This window comes from Heterodontus francisci, chromosome 10, assembly GCF_036365525.1.
Source record: "Heterodontus francisci isolate sHetFra1 chromosome 10, sHetFra1.hap1, whole genome shotgun sequence".
Lineage (NCBI taxonomy): Eukaryota > Metazoa > Chordata > Chondrichthyes > Heterodontiformes > Heterodontidae > Heterodontus > Heterodontus francisci.
Window position 1 is genome coordinate 38,918,583 of NC_090380.1, and position 25,944 is coordinate 38,944,526.

At 42.8% G+C, this 25,944-nt stretch overlaps 1 protein-coding gene across 1 annotated transcript in view; it reads right to left on the bottom strand.

The window, feature by feature from the left end:
* The window catches only part of frmpd4 (FERM and PDZ domain containing 4), a 703,387-nt gene that overhangs the window by 197,240 nt on the left and 480,203 nt on the right, over window positions 1-25,944 (bottom strand). The gene's annotated exons all lie outside the window — the stretch shown is intronic.

A 25,944-nucleotide genomic window follows, 5' to 3' on the forward strand; every position in this document is an offset into this window, starting at 1 on the left:
GGAGTTTCGGAATCTATATTTTTAAGCATACTTTTCAGTAGAAACACAAGAGAATTGGAATTCAACAACAAAACTGCTAAGATATTTTGATTCAAAGATATAAAAGAAAGGAAAGCAACATCATGCAGAACTGGAATTTTCATTCGTAAGTTGGAATTTTTTTGTGAACTCATCAATACAGTCACAGCTGGACACGTGCAATGGAAAATATCAAATATGTTGAGAGCATGTTTCCTGTCGTGGGGGAATCTAGAATTAGGGGCGTAATTTCAGAATAAGAGGTCATCTATTTAAGATGGAGATGAGGAGGAATTTCTTCTCTCAGAGAGTCATGAATCTTTGGAATACTGTACCCCAGAAAGCTCTGGAGGCTAAATCATTGAATACATTGAATACTGAGACAGGTGGATTTTTGAACTATAAGGGAGTCGCGGGCTCGAGGGAACAGGCAGGAAAGTGGAGTTGAGGCCAAGATCAGATCAGCCATGACCTGACTGAATAGCAGAGCAGGATCGAGGGGCCACATGACCTACTCCTGCAACTCTTTCTTATGTTCTTATACAGGCCATATATTACCATACCTTCTTAAAAGGGCACACCCAGACTATAACATAATCCTAAATGTGATGAATGGAGGCCAGTTTAAACTTTGTGGACTTGCTCACATTTATGCTGTGCATGTTTTATATTTTAAAAATACTTGTCAGAAGCAGTCCAAGAAACAGCTTGAGGGGAATGCCACCTGTTTGATCATGTGACAAAGTTTCATTCAAGGGGTACCATAAATAGGCAAACAGTTGTGCCAATTTAACGGTTGTGGTCCTGAAATTCCTGGGGCTGAAGATGATGAAAAGACCAGTTGCTGCCATTGTGGTGGAGGGAGGGGCTTGGAATTTGTGGCAGTTCCCAGTTACACTGGGATTTGCCTCATTCCCTGTGACCCTTTAAATTCTGATTGGTGAAGCCTGATCAGATCTTCTGTCTGCCCACTTTCCATCGAGAAACTCCAACTAAATTTCCGAGATGAGGGCATTTGTACGGCTGGGTCAGATGTATCAGCTATGCCCAACTTGATCTGTCAGCTGGAACACTGGAGCACCAACATGAAAGCCCAGTGAAGCCCTAAAGAAACTCCTCTCCTAATGAAGCTAGCAGGCTTCTTTACATTTACAGGATTGATTACCTTTCTATAATAAAGGTCTGGCACCTTTTTGCAGGACTCACAACAACCTTTAGCTGAGATGAATTCCCCTGAGGCCTACAGAGAGCACAAAGATCAGAAGGGTATTCCAAGAGTTCTGCCTGACATACTTCCTTGATATACTTTATTGGCTGTGAAGTGCTGTGGTACATCCTGAGGTCATGAAAGGCAATGTATAAATTAAATCTATTTTTTTTTCTTTCTTATCTGGCAACCACTCAGAGCCTTCCTGAGATAAAATTAAGATCAAGGACTCACTGGCACACTCTGGAGTTCAAATGATTATGTGGGTGCACCCTACCATCTGCTAAATTACTACACAGCAATACAACTAAAAACTAGGGCAAAAACTTTGCCATAGACATAGTTTATGATATTTTGGAAGGCAAGTACAAATAAAGTGTTCGGGCTTACAATTCCTGGTCCCAGAGAGAGCAGAGACAGTGATTTCCACATGGGGTGGGGAATAGGGCGGGGAATGACAGAAAATTGGTTTGGAAACAATTTACACCAGGTTTCCATTTTTATTGTCCTACAAATTCCAGTGAGTGTGGCTAGATCTTAAACCCATTCTCACCCTCCCACACTTCAAATGGACATGTCTAGGAAAGTTCCTCAGCTTTGCGAACAAGGCCTCAGAGAACCTCTCACCAACTGAGAGCGAACGTGCAACCCACTAAGGCCCAGAAGAGGCCCCAAAAGCTCCACTGGTAAAGGTAATCAATTCTGGAAGTAATATGCAAACTACCGCGTCTCCCAAGTATACAAATGGGGTCTGTGGCCTCACGAAGAGCTCTTTCTAAGGTGTAAGGCATTTGGATATTTCTTGTATTTTTGTTATGCTGTGAGGCATTTGTTAATATCTCCTGTATTGCTGTTCATAAGTAAAATATAACCAGTTGTGGTGTGGACCTGTGTGTGGAGCTCACCCGGGTGGAAAAGACATGGAGGCAAAGGACATCGGGCGAAGAATTCTGACTGAAGACATCATTCCTGGGGTTCATATTGGTCTTTTTAAAAAAGAAGACAATGTAATTGAACTAGGACCCCCACATATACAAACACACACACAGACAAATCAGGAAATACCATTGATGTGATAGCCTAGGCTGTTACAGCATCAAACAGCCTGTCTACAACCACACTCAGGGACAACGGCCTTTTGAAATATGCGTGAATGGTTTTCTTCTTGCCTTACCAAGATGCAGATATCCCATCCATGGTGGTATGCACCTAATATACACCCCCACCCCCACTGAGAACAGGATATGACCACATGCAGGTGGTCTTGCGTAGCCAGGGTGGGATTGATAAGGCACTGAACCCCAATCGGATGACCCAATTCAAAATATGACCTTATATGTCAAGGGACCAGGGTCAGAAAGGGGTATAAAGCCAAAGCTCATAAGGACATTGTTGCTGCAGCCGGGAAGTGTGACTTGATCAGTCACAGGAAATTGTGTGGAAGACATCGCTCAGTGGACCTGACCACCTGGGAGTGAGTTTCCGTATATGGGTCTAGTAAGCAATTGGTGTTGTAAGTATATACTATTGCTTGGTGTGTTAATAAAGGTGTTGCACATAAAGTGAGAATTTTATCCAAAGTCTGCTTTGTGCGATTGATACTCAGAACAGGGTCAGGACCTTAGAGGGAAGTGAGACCCCCTTTTTAAGAATCTTACATCGGGCTGCTTCCCTGGTCTTATATCGCTGGAGTTGCCCTCCTCCAATTTCAAACCTACATATGCAAATTGTATTACTATAATCATTAACACACACAATATCAGAGCTGAGCTTCAAGTGCCAAATCTATCACCAAGAAGATAAAGAATTCTCTTGCAAACCCAGATGCAGCGCACCCAATCAAATGTGCATTTCAGTAAGATTCATTGTGGAAAATAGCTGCTGAAACTACAAATCTCTCCTGGTTGAAAGAGAAAACAAGCTTCCTTTAATTAAACTAGTGCAAAATGTCATGGTAACTGGTCAGGGTACACACAGACAACCCTGCCTTATCTGGTGCTACATTGCATTGGATCACTACCCATTGTGGTGCCTTAAGGCGTTCTCCCAGTTCTCCTTTTATATCAACTTTTTGGGGGTGAACTGCTGGGTTTCAAGCCTCATACTCCTGTGAGAAAATGTGATGTTTGGACTTGTATGTCCCACAGATTCTTGGTCTAAATAATAGTGGGAAGTGATGCTACCATTTTTATTTGCAGAAGTAACATATCTTCCTTCTGTTGATTTGTAAGGACAGTCGCCCCTATTGTCTAATTTTTGTAACTCTCCTGGCTTCGGTCATGTCTAAGAGATAACAAGCTGATAAGTTTCCAACCCAAGATCTCCAGAAGAAAATTTATGCATAATTAATTTGTACAAAAACTGACACTGATGGTAAATTTGTAATAGTCATTTATCTATTAAAGTTATGTAACTGAAGTGATTCATCATTTAAAAGAAATTCACTTATGCATGACAAATGAAATATTACTTTAAGCTTAAGCATGGGAAGAGGCTTCAATGTTTGCCTTGAATTACAAAGTGCCTAATGCATCATGAGGACATTTAATAAATATAGGTTCTCTATTTACAACACCAGAAGCATAACTGTATACATCACTCTTGAAAACAAAATATTTGGATGGCAGTGCAATCACCAATTTACTCTGAATCCTTTTATTGCAGTCCCTCACAAAATTTCCAGGCGAAAGTATGTTGTCCTTATGCAAAGGATATGCAGAGCAATCCAATTATCTTGCAACAGGGAACATTTTCTTTTCGAATAGGAACTGAACTCCAGAGAGGAAATAATTAGCATTTCTGACGGATCAGGGAGCTGACAGATGTAGGTCCCAATTTGAAACAGGTGGGTGCTTCATTAACACATACAAATGACAACATGTGAGGTTATGTGAGGAAGAGAAGGACCCCTTAAGGAATAGCAGGCCAGACAGGATACATCTGCAGACAGAGGTGATCAATGCTGTCATGGATAGATGCATCTGCAACAGGTAGATTGGTGAAGACAAGGTCAAGTAGGTTTTTTTCCCTCATACTGGTTCTCTCACCATCTGCTGCAGGTCCAGTCGGGCAGCTATGGTTTCAGGACTCTGCCAATTTGGTCAGTCATGTTAATACTGAGCCATTCTTGGTGATGGACATTGAAGACCCCACCCAGGATAGAGTACCTTCTACATCATTATCAACCCCTTCAGCTTCATGAAGGACTAATCATCCCTGCTTAAGGATATTATGCAGAACATAGCAAGCAGCAATGATCCTGTGGTTTGAGCACAAAAATCAAGGTTGACACTCCAGTGCAGAACTGAGGGAGTGCTGCACTGTTGGAGGTGCCCTCTTTTGGATGAGATGTCAAACCAAGGCCCCATCTGTTTGCTTGGGTGGTGTAAAAGATCCCATGGTACTATTCCTAAGAAGAGCAGGGGAGTTATCCCTGGTGTCCTGGTCAATATTTATCCCTCAATCATCATCACAAAAACAGATTATCTGGTCATTATCACATTTCTGTTTCTAGGAGTTTGCTGTGCACATACTGGCTGCCACGTTTCCTACATTACAACAGTGATTACACTTCAAAAAAAGTACTTCATTGGCTGTAAAACGCTTTGAGACGTCTAGTGGTCATGAAAGGTGTTATATAAATACAAGTCTTTTTTTTTGATTGAAACTCTTGTTTAAGACGTCTGCAGTAGAGGCCTGCTCAGGTCGAGAAAAAGGAACCAGACCCGAACCCAACCGAACCACAGCGGACCCGAGCCCGACCTGGTCCGAACCCGCCCCAGACTCAACCCGACCCGACCATTACTTACCTTCCTGACACCGAACCTGCATGAAGCTGCAGCACATGTGTGATGATGTCACAGTGATATCACTTGCTCACTGCGCAGACTCAGTTTCATCCTGGACTGTCAGCTCAGGTAAGTTTTTAAAATTTCAATATTTACCGGCAGAGCACTTACCGTCTGTATCCTGCCTGACCCGACCCGACTTGACCTGGACTCAGCCTGACCCGACCCGAACAGATTAGATGACACATGTCGTCGGGGCCCGTTGGGTTCGGGTCGGGTAGCAGGCCTCCAGTCTGCAGTACAAACACGTATTAACTGTTCCATTAAAATAGCTTTGATTTGATATTATTGTTATGTTTCTTATTTTTATACATTCGTTTGTGGGATGTGGGCATTGCTGGCTCGGCCAGCACTTATTGCCCATTCCTAATTGCTCTTGAGAAGGTGGGGGTGAGCTGCCTTCTCGAACTGCTGCAGTCCTTGGGGTGTAGGTACATCAACAGTGCTGTGAGAAAGGGAGTTCCAGGATTTTGACCCAGCGACAGCGAAGGAACAGTGATATAGTTCCAAGTCAGGAGGCTGTGTGGCTTGGAGTGGAACTTGCAGGTGGTGGTGTTCCCATGCATCTGCTGTCCTTGTCCTTCTAGGTGGCAGAGGTCACGGGTTTGGAAGGTGCTGTCGAAGAAGCCTTGGTGAGTTGCCGCAGTGCATCTTGTAGATGGTATACACTGTTGCCACTGTGCCTCAGTGGTGGAGGGAGTGAATGTTGAAGATGGTGGATGGGGTGCCAACTAAGCGGGCAGCTTTGTCCTGGATGGTGTTGAACTTCTTGAGTGTTGTTGGAGCTGCACTTATCCAGGCAAGTGGAGAGTATTACATCACACTCGTGATTCATGCCTTGTAGGTAGTGGACTGACAATGGGGAGACAGGAGGTGAGTTACTCACCGCAGAATTCCTTGCCTCTGACCTGCTCTTGTAGCCACAGTATTTATGTGGCTGGTCCAGTTCAGTTTCTGGTCAACGGTACGCCCCAGGATGTCGATAGTGGGGGATTCAGCTATGGTAATGTCATTGAACAGCAAGGGGAAATGGTTAGATTCTCTCGTGTTGGAGATGATTATTGCCTGGCACTTATGTAGTGCGAATGTTACTTGCCACTTATCAACCCAAGCCTGGATATTCTCCAGGTCTTGCTACATCTGGACATGGGCTGCTTCAGTATCTGAGAATTGCGAATGTTGCTGAACATTGTGCAATCATCAGCAAACATCCCCACTTCTGACCTTATGATGGAGGGAAGATCATTGATGAAGCAGCTGAAGATGGTTGGGCCTACGACACTACCCTGAGGGACTCCTGCAGTGACGTCCTGGGACTGAGATGATTGACCTCTAACATCACACCATCTTCCTTTGTGCTATGTATGACTCCAGCGAGCGGAAAGATTTCCCCCTGATTCCCATTGACTCCAGTTTTTCTAGGGCTCTTTGATGCCATACCCAGTCAAATGCTGCCTTGATGTCAAGGGCAGTCACTCTCACCTCACCTGTTGAGTTCAGCTCTTTTGCCCATGTTTGGACAAAGGCTGTAGTGAGGTCAGGAGCTGAGCGGCCCTAGCGGAACCCAAACTGAGTGTCAGTGAGCAGGTATTACTGAGCAAGTGCCGCTTGATAACACTGTTGACAACCCTTCCATCACTTTGCTGATGATCAAGAGTGGATTGATAGGGTTGTAATTGGCCAGGTTGGATTTATGCTGCTTTTTGTGGACAGGACATACCTGGGCAATTTTTCAATTTTGTTCTTCGCATTTGTCTGTAGGGGCCATACTTCATTTATAAACCATAACTTCTGGGGATATCCCTGATCAGCAGTCCACTATGGCTCTGAAAATGGGGCAGAATTTTATTCTTGCGATGGGTGTCCCAGTGGTGGGTCAGGAGGCGGAGGAAGACCTCGCCTTGACCTTCTATCGCACCCCAAGCCATTTCACAGCAGGCAGGCAATTAACTGCCAGCTGTCTGGGACGTCATCCCTTTAAGGGATGAGCTCCCACCTCCAGAACTGTTGGTCAATAGGAGGGCCAGCAGTTCTGCGGTACTGGCAGCGCCACTGGGAACAGTCTTCCCAGGGGAGCAGCAATCACTGCTGGGGGGGGGGGTGCTCTCCAGGGGTCCTCAATTGCCCCCAAAGGAGGCACCCTCCGACACCACTCAAAGGACGTCAGGTTAAACCCTGGCAGCCTCTCCCGGTGGTGGTGGGCCCCTCTGCTTCCCCCAAAATTGAGGTGGCAGTAAGAAGAGGCCCTTAAGTGGCCATTAATTGGAAATGTTGGGAATGGTGCCTCCTGCAATTTTGCTTGCCCCTCCACCTCTGTGCCCTCTTCCAAAGGCAGAATAAAATTCTGCCCATCAAGTTTGGAATGGTGGTTTGCCACATGATTAAAGTATCATGACAGTTTTCTCAGTAGCATTACTATGCATGAAAAGTGACTTGCACCACACACTTGCTAGTTGTTTATTGAATGCTATTACTGAAGTAGAGGGGCTGTCATGCAGGGCTTTCAATGCTGCATGTATTTTGTCAGTTGCACTTTGCGCTGCGGGAGCCCTACCAATTCATTAATTTGGACTGCTCATTCTCTTTCTTTTTCAGGTTCCATGGAGGAGATAATAAACTGCAAGGATCACTGGAATAGAGCATCAGCACCCCTATTTATGTGCTATTGACTGACTAATGTAACAAAGGTTACTCAAGGCAATCTGGAAGAACTCGGTGGCAAAGGAGTAGAATTGGAATGCAGGTCTTCAGCCAGCAGCTGGCATAAATTTTCAATAGCTTCCTGGAAGCATTGATAGACACAGAAATATAAATAATATCTAAATAGATCAGTAAACCCTATGGAGTGAATATTGGCATGTAGGGTTGAGATGCTTAACTTTAAGGAGTTTCCCATTTGTCTCCCCTATAACCACATCTTCCTCTGCATAACACAGAGATAGAGGGGTCACAGTGGGAAGTCAATTTTGCGATTACATAATTTTACTTTATCATGTACTTGTAAAAAACTGTCAGGAGAAATCTTCAGAAAAGTTCCAGAGCATGAACAAGCTCAAAATCTCTGTGAGAAAAATTTTCTCAAGCTTTAGATAGGAAATTGAAAATGGCTTCCTTGACACAGTGGTAGTGTTCTCAGAGGTCAGATTTGAAGTGGCAGTGACAGAAAATCCAGAGCCAAGTGGTCGAGATAGGATTAATTGGGAGCACTACTGCAAGATACACCAGAATACAGGATTAAAGCTGATGAAGGGATCATTTAGAACAGTTGTCAGGAAGAACTTCCTCACATGAAGAACAATCAAGATTTGGGGTGGTCTTCTAAGTCAGTTAGATATGATGGGGGGGGGGGGTGGTGTGGCATAGGTGTTATATTCCAGAAAGCCAGGTGGTGAAGGATAGAACTGGAGCCAACCATTACACACTTTTGTAAGCATTTATTTACAGAGATGCACTTTGCAAATATGCACTTCCTAATCCAACAACTGCAGTTTATGTCTATTCCCATTTATAGGAGTATAAGTGAACCCCCAGTTAATGCCCATCACCTACCTACAATTAAATACAATTAATACATGATTAACAGTAGGTTCTGAATCGATGAGCTAAGATGAACTGAAGGGCCATTCTCATCTGAATCAACCTGATGACTAGTTTAACCTCAAATTATCAATGTATATTTGGGACATCCTGAGGTCTTGAAAGATGCTATGTAAATACAAGTCATTTGCGTTTTCCTTTTATATGTTGGTTACGGACGTTTGCATTACCAGGAGTAAAAGTGGAAAGGAGAGACGAAGAGTACACAAATCAAGTGTAGAAGTAATGTTAACGGTTTAGACAGTGTATTGAACTATGATATAAAACATATTTCCTGATAATCAATTAGAATAACATTTACAACATTTTGTCAATTAAATTTTTAAAAATATTCATTAGTAAACGTCACTATTTAGGACTGTAAAGGGTTATTCCGTGATGTGATACTTAACAGGAGGGGGGTTACACTCATAGGGAGCAAATCTCGGGAAATTAATGGGCACGATATCATGAGCTACGTGCCAGATATTTCCTGGGTTGCACTCGCCATCAGCATGGCTCTTCCTTGGATTGCGCAAGCACCTTAATGTGCACTGTCAGCCAACACCTTAAAAACTACATAAAATACTTCTGGACCAATGCAACAGTAGCGATTATAAAAGCTAAAAGACCCCAGGGAGTTATCTCCAACTGTGATCTAATCTCAATATTCAGACAAATGTCATGAATCCCCCAAATGTTATTTGCAGAATATGACATTATTTAAACCTCTGAATCTGTTAGCTTTATATAACACTCCCAGGTATCTGTTATTCTACATTTTACTCTATTCTACAAGAAGTTGATATAAAGCCTATTAACCCTGTCTCCAGGTGGTTAGTATGTAGGTTAATGCTGTGATGCTTAATTTAATAAAACTGCAGGCTAACAATTAAACTGCTGTTATTTTGGTAAAATCACCAGTGGATGAAAAACAGGAAAACAATGCGATGCTCCATGAGAAAGATTAAATTGTTAGACAATAATATATCCTTAGGGAGACTGGTTAGGTGTGGCTTTACAGCTGCCCAGGAACTCAGTTGGATCAATGGGAACCCAAAAATGCTAGTTTTTAGGAAGTCTCACAACTTGCCGAACATATGCCCAGCCTTTAGGGCATCTGAAGCAATTCTTTGCTCGCAAATCCCCACAGCAGTTTCCAGCCTTCTTGCCTTTGCCCGCATAACCACATGAAGCTTCATTTGACACACTTAAGAAAATGATTTGCATTGATTTGAATATGGACAGATCCACATGGAAAAAGAAACAAAGTGAAGTTTAATACAACCTGGTTTTAGAGATCTTATCATTCTGGATATCTCTCTAGCTATCATCAAAAGATAGTCCTGTGACCCATTTAAGCAATCTTATCATGTGTTGCTTTATACCAATAATCATGTGGCCTATTTGATTATTTTATGGCTTCTAGCCCGAGTTTAGCAAAGGCAAGAATAGGCGAGTTCTAATTAGTATGTGAGCAATTAGCGTATATATCTGTTCATGAATTTTTTGAGTACTGTCATTGGCCTGTGAGAACAAAATTTTAAATCCTTGTCCTCATCTTCAAAGTAACATTCACACCACAAGTAACTGGCAATGACCATCTCCAACAAGATGGAATCAAACCTTCTCCCCTTGACATTCAACTACATTACCATCACTGGATCCCCACCATTAACATCCTGGGGTTTGACATTGACTAGAAACTCAACTGGACCAGCCACATAAATACTGTGGCTACAAAAGGACGTCAGAGGCTGGGAATTCTATGATGAGTAACTCACCTCCTGACTCCCCAAAGCCTGTTCACCATCTACAGGCACAAGTCAGGAGTGTGATAGGATACTCTTCACTTGCCTGTATTAGTGCAGCTCCAACAACACTCAAGAAGTTGGACACCATCCAGGACAAAGCAGCCCAACTGCTCGGCACCCCATCCACCACCTTAAATATTCTCTCCCTCCACGACCGACACACAGTAGCTGCAGTGTGTACCAAATACTTCAGCAGCTTGACAAGCCTCCTTCAACAGCATCTTGCAAACCTGTGACCTCTACTGCCTAGAAGGACAAGGGCAGCAGATACATGGGAACACCACCACCTGCAAGCTCCCATCGAAGCCACACCCTATTTTGACTTAGAATTATATCGCTGTTCCTTCACTGTCACTGGGTCTAAATCCTGGAACTCCCTCCCTAGAAGCACTGTGGGTGTACCTACACCAGATGAACTGCAATGGTTCAAGAAGGCATCTCGCCAACACCTTCTCAAGGGCAATTCGGGATGGGATACAAATGCTGGCCTTTCCAGCGATGCTCACATCCGATGAAAGACTATCAAAAAATTCTTCTACAGACTCAACCGAGCTTATCTGTACAATCGTCTCCCATCTATTTTCCAGCTCTGGCCTTTTGTGCTTCCCCATCCTTAGCCCCAGGATTGATGGCACAGCCTTCAGCTGTCTTGGACCATGCCTCTCAAATACCTCTCTTACCACCTTTAAAACCTTCTCAAAAATCCATCTATTGACCAAGTTTTTGGTGACCTCTCTTAACTCTCCCATCATAGCTTGACCTCAGTCAGTTTATCATCTTATCCATTTTTTTCTTTTTCCCCTTGTACGGAACACATTGTGATGTTATAAAAACAGAAAATGATGGAAATACTCAGCAGGTCAGGCAGCATCTGTGGAGAGAGAAGCAGAATTAACTTTTCAGGTCTGTGACCTTTCAACAGAAGAAGGAAGCCTCTCAAACTTTCCAATGTCTGGGAACACAAAGTGCCACTTGGATAGTCAGGTTTTAAGAAAGAGACTGTGGCACATGCTTTTGACACAGACACTGGTTCATATAATTCATACACACAGAGGTCTTGTTTTATTGCTGTTTCACGAATACAAAACTTGAGCCAATCAGAAAGTGTGATGCTGACTGACAGGAAATGTGTGTAATTGTTCTGTTTTTGATCTATTGAAATAGATAATGTCAAATAATTAGGGGAACTCAGCTTTTTTATTTTACATAGAGTGAACAGCAAAGAGATCAGGTCATTTTTAACCAATTGTATTTAGCCTTTCAATTCTGGTTCCCATCATCTTCCATATTCCATTGAAATGTATGAATCAACTCCGCAAAACAACATCAGGTACTTTGCCATCGCAAACAGTGATAAGAAAACTATGAGGAGCAAAAGATTGTACTTCAAAGCTGTTGTACAAATAGGCACAATTTACCTCATGTCATGAAGGTGTGAAAGTGCTTTTGTTGTCTCAACTTTAAGGTCATCCTCCATTTCCCAATGGCCAGTTCTTATATGTCAGCCTAGACAGGGAGGTCCAACAGGCTATTCCGCCACAGGAGATGTTGCAGCTAATCCCAATATGCACACTTTCAGTAGGAGTTATTAAATAACAATCAGGGCCAGAAACAGTAGCCAATTTTCTCCCTTCTTGACCTGCGAGCAGTGATGCCAATTTTATCATTCTTACTATCATCTCAGTTGAGATCAGTTAATGCACCATTAGAAGTCCCGGCTCTACTAATTTGTATTGTTCAATCACTTCTTCAGTCTTAATAAGATAAGCCATTGGTAAAATATGTGATACGGTTCTTTATATGTTCATTACTTGACCATGCTACTGTTCATTTGGACCTATGTCCTAGTTTGCAGATCAGGTAGCTTGGGATAGTACAAAGCAGTTTTGCTGACTGGAGAAGACAAATTGCAGATTGTTTTGTGTTTATATTTCATTTGTGCATATATGTAGATACAAAACCAGGATGCTTGAGTCTGTTTATCCTAATATTAGCTGCAGTAGCTCACAGTTTAGAAAGAAAATATTGATTTAAATAATAATGGACTGCAGCAGATAGGCAAGTCATCTGAAGGACAAGATTCCAGGTCACATTACCTAACTGGAGAAACTATTAATTCATATCTAGAACATCTATATCCCTCAGACAAAGTATATACTCTAACATGCCCATTGATCGGCAAATTCTGTTTTAAATCACCTTTTGTTTCCTGTCAGCTGAAAACATCAAAGAATGTTCAAAATTCCCTTACATTATGTTGTTGATAATGGTGCATCCACATAGTTCATAACCAAAGTAATCTGGTGTCTTTGAGGTCCTGTGTCATTCAGCACTGATCCATGACATTAAATGATCACTATTGAAAATATTTTAAAATCTTGATGAGAGAAAAGAATACTGAATAGTTGTTCGTGGATTAGAAGCAATAATCCAAACTTTGGAGCCAGAATACAAGCAAATTATCCAAAAGCATGGTTGGAATAGGGCAGGAGGCAGCCATTTACAGAACTGCTTAAAGGATTGTAAGCTGCAGTCAGGTAAAGTTGGGAGCAGGAATGGCAGTGACATTTTTTCATTGTTTTCAGGATTTTTAAGTCTTAAAGGATTCCTTAAGTTCAACTCCTTGGTACATGGCATGCTCTTTACATTGCCTTGCCACTTTAATCTGCTGCTCCGTTTGATTCCCCCAATCTTTTCAGACCTCCTCTTTAAGGTGCTACTGCAGGCCTATATGATTCTATGCGGCCACCTGCCCCCCACTCCCCACTGCTGATCCCTACCATGGACAGCTGCATGTAAATAACACAAAATTAGCAGTGAATGGTTGCTTCCTGTACTTCAACAAGGCCTGATTACGAAAATTGATGGGGTCTTCTGCTGATACCTTTGGGCTGGTGGAGAGGATACACTGCCCATCACCCACCCAATGAACACTAGATACAAAAATCAACCCTACTGATATCGGGGGACTACAAGAAGGTCCTTGGCTGAAATGTCTTTTCTCTCTACAGGTGCTGTCTGACCGCTCCATATTCCCAGCATTATTTGGATTTATTTTCACACTTCCAGCATTTCCAGTTTTTTTTTGCTTTTCATTACTGCAGTGACATTTCTGACGCAGGTCAAGAAAAAGTGAATTGGGTTTTCATCTTGTGACTGTCCCAAAAATAAATGAAACAAGGCAGATAAAAGCATATGAAGGAAGAGCAGGAGTATGGGATGATGTGGATAGCTTTTTTACACAACTGGCATGGGCACAGTGGGCTGAATGGTCTTCTGTGGTTTAAAATTTTATAGGCCTGTAATTCTAGGAGAAACGCTCCGTCACTGGAAGGGCAGTGGAACAGAATTCCCAGCCACCCACGGAGCCTGCTGTTCCAAATTACAGTGATGGGGTCATTAACGTACTTCGGTTGGATAACTAATGCATACAAGGGGTGCCCACCTTAACAGAGTTAGGTTCATTATACTGCTTTGATGTCCAAAAAGGGCCTTTCCAAATAATTTTGCAACTCTCAAAGGAGTTGCCGGACCCATCTCAGGAAGGAAACTGATCTGTGCTGGGGCCTTTGGAATACTTAAAACTGATGGTGCCATTAGATCTATCAGGAGGAAGACTGGGTAGAATTTCCCAGGCAAGTTTTGAAACTGTGCCAGCCATGCCCCTGAAGAGAATTTCCTGACCTCCTCTGAAAAGGGTAGAATTCTGGCACAACCAGATTCTGACCTGTTTTCCAGTCCTGATTTGGCCCTTATGCTAAAGATTCGTCTGGGGCCAGATTGAAATTTTGCTCCCTATTATGCTAAGCATGTTAATTTTTTTTCTACTGATTGGTATGTGCACTGCCTGGTGTGATTTGATACTTAGGTACACAGGTCCCAGGTTGAATCCCTGATCTCTCCCTGGGATTCCACAACTGAACTCAGTGCGCTCAGACTGAGCAAGAGGAAAATCAGCTAGACTTTCCACTCATGATTACTATCTAGCGGTTCTTTCTAGAAAATGCACATCTGGATGTAGGGTGATGACTTGTTGGTTTCATCAATTTTGTAGGACTTTCAACTTAGTACATCACATGGCTTTACGAATAAATTGGAAGTTATGGGAGTGCTGGATTTTACGCAGAATGTGCACTCCAGTTCCAAGATCAATGTAAGAATAGCCGAAGACTAACTAAACGAAAGAGGAGGGGAGCAAAGCTGTTCCAGTGGCATCCATTTTTGCGCCCATAGCTTCACCCGCTGAAGTATTAAGTCACATTGTAAGGGATGAATTCACAATGTCTATTATAGGCATTTCTGAAAGATGGCCTGGGGATCCAATGCACTCAATTTGTGTTCTTGTGCAGCAGGCAGCAGTGGGGATATGTTACTGAGTGTCCGCCAAAATGCTATATTTGCTGATGTCCTTTTAATCCTTGTGACATTGGCCCCAATTTTAATTCAAATAGAATATGATTAACAAGGTGTGTTGAAAACTCACTAGCAGCTGCAGAAATCAGGTGCAGGCTATCTCAACTCATAGACCTTGTTAACATGTTGCCAGTTTTCGGTCCACTTCCTTCCCACAATGGACCCCATTGCATAGGAAGTAACTGGCCTGCAGAGTTAATGTGTTTTTTTGTTTAAAAAAAAGCACCCTAACTGTAAATTTTGATCAGCCATTTTAATTCCTATTACTCTTCTGCTAAAATTAACAAAGACGTTATGTTGAAGACAACAGCTAAATATAAGAAACAAAAGCAAGAAATGCTGGAATCACTCAGCAGGTCTGGCAGCATCTGTGGAAAGAGAAGCAGAGTTAACGTGTCGGGTCAGTGACCCTTCTTCGGGTCACTGACCCGAAACGTTGACTCTGCTTCTCTTTCCACAGATGCTGCCAGACCTGCTGAGTGATTCCAGCACTTCTTGCTTTTGTTTCAGATTTCCAGCATCCGCAGTATTTTGCTTTTATTTTAGCTAAATATAAGATGTAACCCCCCCCCCCCAGTGTCCTCATAGAGAGTAACTCATGTATTTTCAAATGATCTGGAATATTTGGCATCATCATGTGTTTAAGCTTCATACCAAACAGTGGGGCTGGTTACCATCAAAGACTAATTTATCCTGACTGAAATGAGATTAAAATCATCAGGTTAAAAAAAATGTTCATATAATTAGAATGATAGATGGATGACTGTCCAATACAATTCTTCCCACAGTCATGCAGAAGACTCCATGACTCATCTTCATGACGCGTTATGATGTACAGTCTTCCCCAATCATGGTGCACTCCATAGTTACTCATTGACTATTCTTTATTTACAACATTCTCTTTATCAGGTTTTAGTTGCTCAAGCTGTTGTTCCCGGGGACAATTTGACCTTGCTGGCAAAGCATTAAATCTGGTATGCTAGTAAAGTTATTGATCTCATTCTCATATTTGATAATTTACATCTTCCTCAAGTGCTTGTATCATTTCTAGTCTGACAATGCTGTCCACCTACAGTTTCTTGTTTCGCACTGCTGCAAGCAAAACAGTGCAGGGGAGAAAGCTAATAGCACAGAAACAAGGCTCAAAATAATTTATTACTTTCATCAGTTTGGACCATACTGTTCACGTTAATTAAATAAATTCTAACTGACACAGAAGCTGTTCACCCACTCAGACCCTACCCAAATCCCAGTAAGATAGTTCAAAGCCGAGAACACAAATATTGACAAGTCCTGTAATTCTGCCTTCATTCCCATGCCATTCTTTTTGTGCATCTTTTCTTAAAATATGTAATCAATCGTTTCTTGGAAGTTCTTTGCAAAACATGTGTCAGTGAATCAGCCCAGGAATGGCTCAGGCCAGTAACAGAAATGGTTCAGTTTTCATCCAAACCTTTCACAGATCATGAAGTGAATGGTACTGAATTATCCTGGGCCCTTGCTCCTCATGTCAAACACAACCACTTATCAATCTGCACATTTTATTGAAAGCAGATAAATGGTTAGATTTGTTCATAAATATTTCAATATCAGTCTGCAATATCAGTAATAAAGAAATCTAGATATTTTGTTGTCCATTACTGTAACAAATGTGTGAACGGTTTAATCTTCAATGGGTTAAAGCCTTTTTGAAATGGTAGCCAGAAGGACTTCATATGAATCTGTTAATGTGTTTACTAATAAATCACATGATGTAATTTCAATTCCTGTACTTTTAAACCAAACTACCCAATATTAAACATAAATATATTTGTGTGAAATTCCTCTCTCTAGTATTTTAATGAATTAATGTTTAATGTTTAAATTAACCAGTTAATACCTACATAAAAATGCAAAGAAAGGAATTCCATGCTTGTTACTATAGTCACACAGCATGATTTCAAACAGAAAAATTTGATAATTATAAGTTCCAATTAAGGAATGGTTTAGTCCATCTGTAGATCTTTTCCTCCTGCTTATCTCTTTAAATTGATTAGCTGCAGAATCTGGCTCCATGGCGGTCATTGTTTTGGCACCATAAGTATAATTTTTCCTTCGAAATGGCATCCATGGTACGCGCACACTCCTGGTGCCAGCCTTGCTGGATGCCACTTTAATGAGGGCATCAGCATGTGCCCAGGGAGCGTCCACCAGAAGTATGTGGAGTAGGCAGGTTGAGATGTCAATCAGATTGTGACATTGATTTGACACCAGTGCTGCCATTTTGGAGCTCAACGTTCCAGCTCATGCCATATCTTAAACATGCACAGCTGAAAAAGCATTCATCAGTAGTAAGGACCACCACCCTCACCCCCCACCCCCCCAAATCCCATCAGTACTAGTTAAAGGGGTCATCAACTACTTTCAGGCAAGTTGCTGACTGATTTCAACTGGCTCATGCTTGAGATTGCAGCAGTGTTTGCTGGTTTCCAGAGTTGCTTAAGGTTGCTGAAGTCTACAGGGAGTGGTGTGACACCTGCTGTCAGACTCCTTCCTGACTGGCATGATCCATTCGCTCCCAGACATGAGTGCAGTAGTTTGCATCTGCCCTTGCCTACAGTATGACAGGAATAATGAGCAGAGATGACACAGAGCAGGACATGCTGCTGGGAGAGGGAGGAGAACGGGAAGAAAGTTTCTCAGAAGAAGGTCATATGTGGCCTGACTATTTAGGGAGCAATTCTCCTACCTAAACATCAGCAAGGAACATTGTGTCAAATGCCCGCACTTCAGTAAGAACATTCTCACGGAAATCTGCCACCTGCTGCAGCCACAACTGAAACCTCAGAGCAGGGCGTGGACCGAATTGTTAGATTCTGTGAAAGTGACCGTGGCAATGAACTTTTATGCTTTGGGCTCCTTCCAGGCTGGGGCTGGAGATATATGCAACATCTCCCAGTTTGCCGTTCACTATAGCATAAGGGAGATCACTGAGGCTCAGCATTCCAAGAGAGTGGAATAAATTTCATTCTCTCTTGCCAGAGAAGCAGGTAGAATGAGCGTGCAGCAATGAGAGGATTGCTGGTTTTCCCCATCATGCAGGGTGCCATTAAATGTCACTTTACTGAGTCCACATATCAACGCTGAGATGTATCTAAACCAAACAGGATTCCATTCTCTCAACATCCAGTTGGTGTGCAATGTCTGATTTTTTAAACTCATTCACAAGATGTGGCTGTCACTGGGAAGGCCAATATTTAAAGCCCATTCCTATTAACCCTTTAGAAGGTGGCAGTGAGATACCTTCTTGACAACTGAGAAGCTTGCTAGGCCATTTCAGAAGGCAGAAGTCTGGAGTCACATATAGCCAGACCAGATTTCCTTCCCTACAAAACATCAGTGAAGCTGACAGATTTTTGTAATAGTCCACTAATTACATGGTCACTATTACTGATACTGGCTTTTAAAATTCCAGATTTTTTAAATTTAACTAACTGAATTTAAATTCCCTAGCTACTGTGGTGGAATTTGAACTCATGACTTTAGGTTACTAGTCCAGCAACATAACCACTATGTTATTGTTCCCTATATAGCCTGGTAGCAGTCACCATGCCTTCAATCTGCTGCAGTCCACTGTGCCATTTGTATTTGAACCACCATGGCAAACCAGAGGGTGGCTACTGGATGACAAGGGCTATCCTTTGACAAGACGGTTCATGACTCTGTTGTACAACCCATGCACAAGTGGGCGACAGGAGTATAATGAAAGCCATGCTGCCACACGAAATGTGACGGTGCAGACCATCGGCATGCTGAAACAATGGGCTGGATTTTACCAAGCCCTCAATGTTGTGATCTATGGCGGGAGGAGCCTGAAGATGGCTCCAGATGAGGTCCGACACGGACCTCGACGCAGCAGGGGCTGGGCGCTTGGCAACGGGACCACAATTTAAATATGCAAATGAATAAAATTAATTAATTTACATACACTTACCTCCAATCTTGAGGGCCCGCCGCGATCGTTGGTGCAGTGGCCGACGCCTTCAGATCCCTGTCCGGGGAAACATGGCGCCATACTGGTGGGGAGGAGGTAAGTTTGTCAGTGCGGCTGGCGCGGGCGGGGGTGGGGTGTGGGGGAATGGGGTCAAATTAATGCAATGGGTGTAGGGGATGGTGGGAAGGTTTGAATCTTAAACTTTGTGCAGTTTGGGGGAGGAGAAGGTCAGATGTAAAAGGTAAGTGTTTTGGGGGGGGGGGGAGAAGGGCAAATAGTTATTGCAATTGTTATTGGGGGGATGGGAAAGAGGCATTAGAAATTTACTTATTTAATTTTGGGGACTAGGACTTTAAAAATTTAAATTGGGTGTCAGGTCTGGCTGCCGTTTAAAAATGGTGCACAGGCAGCTGACGCCATTGCTGGGGACGGACAGCCCGCCACCTCCACGAGATCGGGGTGGGTGGGCCATCCCGGCAATTTAAATGAGCCGCCACGCTTGAGATTGCGGCAACTCTTCAAATCCAAACCAATGCTTCAGCTGCCTGGACCACTCTGCTGGAGTCCTGCAGTACTCAGCAGAGTGCATGTCAAGGTTTGTAGCAGTCTGCTGCATGCTGCACAACTACGCCATCATGAGGGCACAGCCCTTGCCACCAGCTATGGGCTGACCAGCTGAGGAGGAGGAGGACGAGGAGGAGGAGGGAGAGAAGGCAACCAACAAGCCCTTTCTGGGCCGGGCAGTCTGTGATCGACTCATCTGACTAGGTTCCACTGAACACAACCCAAAATCCCCATTCACTAACAGTCCCACACCTTAACTTCCCTCTGTTACTGACCATCACAGTGTCTGCTTGTCTTTTATTTTTGCATTGAAGCCATCAGAAAACAAACATTCCGAACCAAATTTATAAATCAAGCAATGCCATATTGCACACGAACATCAACTAATCACCCTCGTGTATTCCCAAAGTGGTTTTGCCTGTCCTATTGCTGCTACACAGTGCTACCCCAGCGGCTACAGCATAGCTGGTGGAAGGCTGCTGACTTTCAATGGGGGAAACCGCAGATGGCCTTGTAGGCAACCTCGAGCAGCCCTGGCCCTAGAAGGCCCAGCTTTGGACTGCACCATCTCACCATGAATGGCAGCAGTCTGGACTGGCTGGCTGACAGAAACATCCTGCAAAAGGACAGCAGGTACATTCTCCACAATGCCACTGCCACTCACAGAACTCATGCTAGTCTCTCATGATTTTGCACCCCCCGGTCAAACACACGGACACTCAACAGCACACTTAGTGCTACAAACTACAATGATTTAAGTTAGCGGGCAGCACAAAGTTTGCATGTTGCCTTCATTGGAAGAAATGGTTAATCATGTATTGTAATGCTTACTCCTTCAAAGAATTCCAATAAATTGGTTAAACATGAGTTGCCTTTCACAAAACCATGCTAACTATTCCCAATTACTTTGAGTTTTTCTAAGTGTCCAGCTATAACCTCCTTAATGATCGATTCTAACACCTTCTCCACGACAGATGTCAAGCTAACTGGCCTGTAGTTACCTGTTTTCTGCCTCCAATAGAGGGGTTATATTTGCTACTTTCCAGTCTGATGGAGCCTTTCCAGAATCTAGTGAATTTTGAAAAATTAACACCAACGCATCTACTACCTTATTAGCCAGCTCTTTTAGGACCCTAGGATTAAGTCCATCAGGACCCGGGGACTTGGCAGCCCCCAACTCCATCAGTTTGGTCAATTGTAATTTCACCAAGTTCCTCTTTTCCTTCCACCTCCTGATTTACAGCCATTGCCTGAATGTTTTTGTATTCTCTATAGTGAAGACAGAAACAAAATATTTGTTCATTTCATCTGCCATTTCCTTACTATCTACTATTACCTCCCCATTCTCACTCTCTAGAGGACCAACACCCACTTAACTTACTCTTTTTCTTCTTAAATACCTGTAGAATCTCTTACAATCTGTTTTTACATTTCTAGCATGCTTCCTCTCATACTCCAGTTTCTTTCTCCTGTTTAACCTTTTAGTCATTCTCTGCTGTTCTTTACATTCTGACTAATCATCTGACTGCCACTCATCTTTGCGCAATTATATGCTTTCTCCTTAAGTTTGATGCTTTCCTTAACTTCTTTAGTTAACCCCGGATGGTGGGTCCTCCCCTTAGAATTTTTCTTTATAGTAGGAATTTGCTTATTTTGAGTATTCTGAAATATCCCCTTAAATGTCTGCCACTGCTTCTCTATTGATCTATCTCCTAGTCTAGTCACCCAGTTCACTTCAGCTAGCTCAGCTTTCAGGCCCACATAGTTGCCCTTATTTAAGTTTAAAATACTAGTCTTAGACCCACTCTTCTCTCTTTCAAACTGGATGTAAAGTTCAATCATATTGTGGTCACTGCTAGGTACAGGTGCTTTTACTCTGAGGTCGTTAATTAATCCTGTCACATTACACAATACCAAGTCTAATATAACCTGCTCTTTGGTTGGTTCCAGAATGTGCTGCTCTAATAACCTATCTCGAAAGCATTCTATGAACTCCTCATCCAGGCTACGATTGCCAATTTGATTTTTCCAGTTTATATGTAGATTAAAATCACCCATGATTATTGCTGTCTCTTCATCACAACCAATATTTCTTCTTGTATACTTCTTCCTACATTGTGATTACTGTTAGGGGACCTATTGACCACTCCCACTAGTGACTTCTTTCCCCTACCATTCCTCATCTCCACCAAACAGGTTCTACATCCTGATCTCCTGAACCAAGGTCATCCCTAACTATTGCACCAATGCCAGCCTTGATTAACAATGCTACATCTCCACCTTTACCTAGCTTCCAATTCTTCTTTAATGTCATGTACCCCTAAATATTCAGGACCCAATCCTCATCATCCTGCAGCCACATCTCCGTAATGGCCATCAGATCATATTTATTTACATCAATGTGCGCTATCAGTTCGTCTAATTTGTTATGAATGCTACGTGCATTCAGATACAAGGCCTTTAGTTTTGCCTTTTTGTTATCTTTGTAACATCCAGTCTTGACTGTTGGTGTGGTCTTAGTTTTTCATCCAAATTCTCATCCTCGTTTTCAAATGCCTCCGTGGTCTCACTCCTCCCCCTATCTCTGTAATCTTCTTCAGCCTTACAACCCTCTGAGATATCTGCTCTCCTCCAATTCCAGCCTCCTGAGCATCCTCAATTTTAATCGCTCCACCACTGGTGACCAAGCCTTCAGCTGTCTTGGCCCGAAGCTCTGGAATCCCCTCCCTAAATCTCTTCACCTCCTTTAAGGCACGCCATAAAACCTAACTCTTTCACCAGACGTTTTCCTCCAATATTAACCACTTCAACTTATGTGGTTCGGTGGCAAATTTCTTTGATGTTGCTCCTGTGTTATGCCTTGGAACCCTTTTACTATGTCCAAGGGACTATATAAATACAAATTGTTGTTAGTATTGTTCTTGTTTCAAAAATATACACCCATGTGAAGAAAGTGGCATATTTGCACTCTTTTAAAATCCATTCAAAATTTAGGAGATTAAATTATTTGCTTATTCTCTGAAAACATGGAAAATAAGTTTATAAAATGCCTGGAGATCCACCTGAACACTTTTTAAATTTGGCTCCACATTGGACTGGAGCTATATTCCACCAGTGTAAACACCAAGTGGTGTAAACCAGTAGACATTTAACTTTGATGAGTCAGGATGGCTCCTAACTTATCAATGTGTATCTGAAACAGCTTCACATGGACAAAAAAGCATCAGTGCAGTTGCAACCTAACTGTTCAAGCTCAATAAAAGCAGGTGATTTATGCAGGAAATGAGAATGCAACTGCTGCAGCAGGAGCTACTTTTATTAAGATTGGAGTTAAGATGTTGAGCCTGATTTTTCCCTAAGTTTAATGGTGCAAGTTAGTCCTATTCCCTCTTGCATTTATTGGCATAAATTGCTTTCCTAGTAGGCTTTTTGCTTTTGAACTTCCAATGCAGTTTTTTGTTCCAGACAGCTTTTCCCTCTGAATATATTACTTAAGAGATCTGATAAAATGCTCCTACTATTCTGTTCCTTGATTCGTTGCCACAAGTCAGTTGAACCCTGAGGAAATACAGTCAAGCCCGATGAAGGGAAACTCAAGCATTCATAAAGGAGTGAATGGATAACATGCAGACCTTTAGAGAGAAAATCCTCTATAAATTCTGAATGGATTTGCATCACTTGTCCCCCTCCCCCAGAAAAGAACAACCATTTAGCATGACTAAAATATTTTTACATTTTTCAATTCTACCACTTTTCCTGATATGTTGAAGATTAGACTCCAGGAATATTTTCTTCAGATGCTGGATGGTGCAGACTCTGCAGTTTGGGCAGGCTCAAAATTGACAACATTTCCCCATTTTAGGGCTGATACAAAGATAATTCTCCCCCTCTGCCCCAACAATGTTCCTGGGAAAAGGTGAAGATGACAGCGTCAATTGAGCACAGTAACACAACAGCTCACATAATTAGTATGGACACATGGCTTTCACGGGGACATGAGAAGTCATTCGCTATTCCAGGTGTCTGTCTCTCTGGATTTGTTCCCAGCCTCCCTGAATGTCAAGTATTGTGAATGCTACTTGTTATGATAGTGTATTTGTCAGTATGTTAAATATAATAATTTAAATATATGTTTACACACAGGAAGTGATGCAATATCATGTGATTCAGTTCTCTCGCACAGTTAGCACGTGTAAGCAAAGGCAACAAGCCTCCATTAAAGCTCTGTGTTCAAAACCTTTATGCCTCCCCTTCAGCTTTGTTTGTATTAGACTAAAAAGGGATAATACAAAATGGTGGCAGCGATAGTGAGCCAACAGCATTGATCAGCAACTGAAGATGCCAACTCAAGTCAGAAGCCCTACATGAAGCACTGCAACTGGATCACAACTCTCACGTCAGGACAGCAATGGTGTGAGTCAAGATCGAGAACGATTTGGGGGCACTCCAGTTTTGCCCCAAGTTGCCAAGAAAAAAATAACGGGAGTTTCAGCCAGAGAGGTCAGTTCAGCGTTGGATTTTGGCATGGATTCCTCCCTGCCGTCGCCACAGTCACACGCCATTAGCTGACCCTGATGCAAGGGCCTCTCCCACCTGCAAGCTCCCAAACCTGCACTGCAGCAATACAGCTCAGGGCATGGCTCCTGCTCTGCTCTGTAGATATCGCAGCTTGGTGCTGCTTTCAAAGAAAGGTTTGCTCCTCAGGGAGAGAAAAGAATAGGATGCCTAGGCAATGGTAGCCAGATTTCCAGAGATGGAGTGGAAAGCATCTGATGTCCCAAGCGAGTTCAAACTGAGTATTGAACTATGGTCCCTAGACCACGAGGTTCTGGATGCAGAGATGCAGGTGACAAAAATTAGGATTGTCTTAAGAAATGAAGGTGTGTGCAGAATCAATACGTCTACTTCATCTGATGCTGACCAGAAGGATCCATCTAGCTATGGACAACATTAGAAAGGCAGTTTAGGATTAAAGTGAATATTAGAGTACACCACCTTGAACTCATGCGGTATAGAAAGAAAGCCAACGAGAGCTTGGACGACTTGGTTAACCGGCAGAGAATGAAAGCAAGAGAATGTGACTTCACTGATAACCAACTCCATAATTCATTCTGAGAGTTCAGTATCGCTTCTACTCCTATTGAGTCGTTCCAGAGAAACCTCCTGGAAAAGCCGAAGGAACAGGGCGTGGAGAGTATGCTACAGGACGGCCACATATACGAGGTGATTATCACAGGGAGACAGTGTTTGCAAACCTTAGGGTCCAAGACACCGGTTAGTACAATAACTAAGGCACCCAGGCAGAACAAGGTATGCAGTAACTGTAGGCTCTCCCACCAACCACAGAGATGCCTGGCATATGCAGACACGTGCAAGGTATGTGGACTTAGAAGGCACTGGACCAAATTGAGTCCAGCAGCAGGAATGTGAGGAGAAGCCAGAGCTGGCAGCACTCAAACTTCAGAAGTACGCCACCCAGAGGTGAAGGGAGGTGCAACACTTGCATGCATTGCCAAAAACATCGACCCATTCACAAATTAGGTGAACGTCTGATCAAAATGAATGAGGTGGATCGAGGTGAAGACACTGTAGGAGCACAACTGTTTCACATGATCACCTCAGCAGAACAGGTCCATTCCGTTACTGAAGCAGAAGCTTTTACAACACTCCAGATCGTCTGCCCCGATAAGGCTGGACAGCATCGACTAAGGGTGAAGATTAACACAGGTGCAAGTGCCAACACTCCACCTTTCCGTATTCTCAAGGACATGTATCACAAGGCATGGAAGTCTCTGGTCCAACCCACAAGTGTGAAACTTAAGCATACAATGGCTTGATAACAACGTACTAAGTTTCCCTACACCTGGAATGCAGGTACAAAGATTCAACATGGTCTAATCAGATATTCTACATAGTGGATGTGTCAGGATAATAATAGCAGGGCTGCCAGAGTGTAATAAACTTAACATGGTCACCAACTATTAGCTAATCCAGTCAGAAGACCACAGCAGTCCTAGACCTTAAAGAAGGTGCATTGCCGTCAATCGACCAGCTGCAAAAATGCAGCACGTGCATTCGAGAAACGTTAAAGATAGAACTGGATGGAATGTAAAAATAAGTCGTCATTCGACGAGTGCAACATCACACGAACTGGTGCAGTTCCATCACCACCACAATCGAGAAGGACGGTTCAATTCAACTATGTTTAGACGTAAGGAGGCGAAACATAGCCTTAAAGAGACGACCTCATAAGAAACCAATGCTAAAAGAGTTTAACCCAACATTTGCTGGAGCGAAACACTTTTCCAAATTATATGCAAAAAACAGATATTTGGTCCATAAACCTGTCAAGAGTCACAACAGCTAACAACGTTCAGAACTCCTTTTGGCAGGTACTGTTTTCTCGGTTTACCATTTGGGATGTCAGTCAGCCAGGATATATTTCAACAGCATATGGACCAAACAACAGAATGGGTCCCAGGCTGACATCGCTGCAGGTGGACATACGGAAGTAGAGCATGACAGAAACCT